The sequence below is a fragment of the Zingiber officinale genome, chromosome 2B (assembly GCF_018446385.1).
Source record: "Zingiber officinale cultivar Zhangliang chromosome 2B, Zo_v1.1, whole genome shotgun sequence".
NCBI lineage: Eukaryota > Viridiplantae > Streptophyta > Magnoliopsida > Zingiberales > Zingiberaceae > Zingiber > Zingiber officinale.
The window spans coordinates 7,214,295-7,217,307 of NC_055989.1; positions in this window are offsets into that span (position 1 = coordinate 7,214,295).

A 3,013-nucleotide genomic window follows, 5' to 3' on the forward strand; every position below is an offset into this window, starting at 1 on the left:
TAAGAGTCTAGCGCATTCATTGAACAATTATAAAGCCGAAAGTTAGCACTAGTTGTGCAAGATAAGAATAAAATCGTCACCCAAGCTAGCAGCTCAATTGATCATGTTGTGCATACAGAAGACGACTGAATAACTTACTCCATGACAATTGACAAGGGCCCTCTTGGATCGATGGACAACAATGCCTCCAGTTAACATCAATTAGCATAAAAGAAAACAAGTTTATCTACAAACACACACACTAGCTAGACAATGTCTAAACAAAAGGCAATAGACAACTAAAGTTTGAAAGAACTTGGATGAATCATCCTTTCAAATTTAAAATGAATCAGTCAGTCAAATCTTCCCCTACTTTTGGCAATATCTTGATCAACATTAGTTCTTCCACTTGCCAGTTGATCAACAATCTGTTCATTTATCAGCACTAAAAATTATATTCCCCAATTCCAAATGCTTACCCAGCTGGCACAATGTTAGGAAACTTTCAGTGTTAGAAAACCAAAGGTTGTGAACTTCATGATTGTCCTCTCAAAGGTGTCTTTTTGGTGCCATCTCTCTGCTAGCTACTAATGCATCGAAAATATTCATACAATACAGCTATCCGACAACACTATCTCCCTATCTCAGAGGTGTGGTAATCAATTGTATAGCATCCGACTTCAACAATTTCAGAGGCCTGCTGTGACTTTTTTCGGAAGACTGCTATGGGGGTTCAAAAGGCTGGGAAATAATGTTGTAGACAGGAGCATTTTGAATATTTGCTATGCATATTATGGCTGGACACCTGTTGCACGAAGTTACAAACCCATGAACCTACTCAATCCAATCGAACCTCAGGTTTGCATTAATAGAGTGAGGTTCGATTGTACATCTTTTTATATATTAAATCAAAAGAATATTAAAAAGTAATATATAAAAAATGGCAAGCTAAAAGAATTACCTGATTGGAAAAAATATAGGAAAGAATTTCCCACTACATCCATAGACGGGTAACCCATCCTCTAATCGTCGACACTCTCTCATAGTCAATCGATGAATTTGATTCTAGTCAAACTCATCTCCAAGACAAAAAATTTCAACTTGTTCATCCCAATTATTCATCTCTTTATGCAAATCAAAGTAAATGTCCTCTACTTGCTCCCAAAGTTTAACAAGAAGGTATCTCATGGCAGCCCTAAACTCCTGTAGTTGATCTCTCAGGTGCTATCTCTCACTCCTCAATTTATTAAACCTCATAAGAGTAGTATGACGAGCTGAAATATTATTGATCTTCATTGAGAGCTCGCTGATCTTCTGCTCCGAGAATTGCACTCCTATATAATAAAGAAGTCCTCTAATGTGACCGTAAAATAAAGGCTTCAAAAGAATCTCCTCCTCAAATTTATAATATGGAGCGTCGAAGGCGACTTTAATGAGAGGGGTGAGGAGGTGGGCGCTATCAAGGCGGTATCCCCATAAGAAGAGAATGACATCAAGGCCGTCGCCATAGATGTTGAAGAAGAGATGCCCAAAAATAGGGCCTGAGGAGTATATGTAGTGTAAGACCATACAAGAGGGAATGGAAGAGATGAGCTCATGGACGTCGGAGATGTTGGTGCGGGAAGCATTCACTGATCGAACCAGTGTTTTGATAATGACAAATGATTCAAAGTTAAGGTTATGTTGTGATCTAACAGTTTGAATGAGCTTGCAGGAAAGTTCTAAGTATACTTAGACAAAAGTCCTAACTGAGGTTAAGCAGGTACAAAACCCTAGGGGGTGGTAACCCTATGTCATAGGGGGTGGTAACCCTTTGCAGAAAGTCTTGGGGGTCGAGGGCTTCAGGCAAAAGTCCTAGGGGTGGCAACCTTAGGTGGAAAGTCCAGGTGTCGCGAACCAGATGGAAAGCTGGACGGGTCGGGGAGCGGGCGTCCAGCAGAAAGTTTGGAAGCATCGAGTACTGAGCAAAAGTCTAGTCCATCTAGAGGATCGCACTGACAACAGGTAACTCTCCTGAGAAGAGTAGGTGAGGACACGTTCCCTCAGAGGGAACAGTAGACGTCGGGTCGACCTAGAGTTTCCGGTAGGAAATCCGAAGTCAGAACCGGACAGTCTGAAGACTGTCAATCTATTTTTTCGTATAGTATTTGTTGCGTTCAAACTCTGTTTTGCAGGTGACTAACATTTTTGAGCATGGTTAGATCTGACCTGGATCGATCGACCGAACCTTAGGATCAGTCGACCGAACCCCCAAGCCAGCAGATCAGATTTACAGAGATTGGACCAGGCTTGACCAGAGAATCGGTCGACTGAACGGTGGGATCGATCGACCGAACTAGGGATAGAAGTTGACCAGATCGAAGCGGAGCGAGCGGATCGGGCGGATCGGATGAGGAGAAGATCGCCTGATCGGTCGACCGAACCGGGGATCAGTCGACCGAACCGGGGATCGGTCGACCGATGCGCATCGGGTCAAAACTGATCGTAGGTTTCGATGATCTGGATCAGATCTGTAAAGGCTATAAAAGGGAGCCTCGGGCTGCAGCTTCAAAATAATGAATTCTGAGCAACCCTTCTGTGATAAGCTGTTAATGAGACGATCCCAAAGTGCTGCAACAATGTTCCGATAACCCGGAGCTTCGTTTATCATTTCTCTGTTGTCTGTATTAATTTAATTACTATTTTTCTCTGTACTTAGATTGCAATAATTCTTGCGATTATAGGTGTTGCCCAACGTAAACGCTCAACAAGCGTGGGCTTTAGAGTAGGAGTCGACACAGGCTCCGAACCAAGTAAACGACCTATGTTCTCCTGTGTTTGTTTTTGGTTTTTCCGCTGCATTTTTACTCGACATGTTTTAAATCGTAACGAAATAGCCACGAGCGCTATTCACCCCTCCCCCCCTCTAGCGCTTCTCGATCCAACAGGAGAAACACATGTCCTCAAGTATACCGTGAGTCGAGCAATAGAGAACAATGACGAAGGGAGGCCATGGCAGATAATCCTCCATTTGATGATGTTGGTGGTGGAAGTC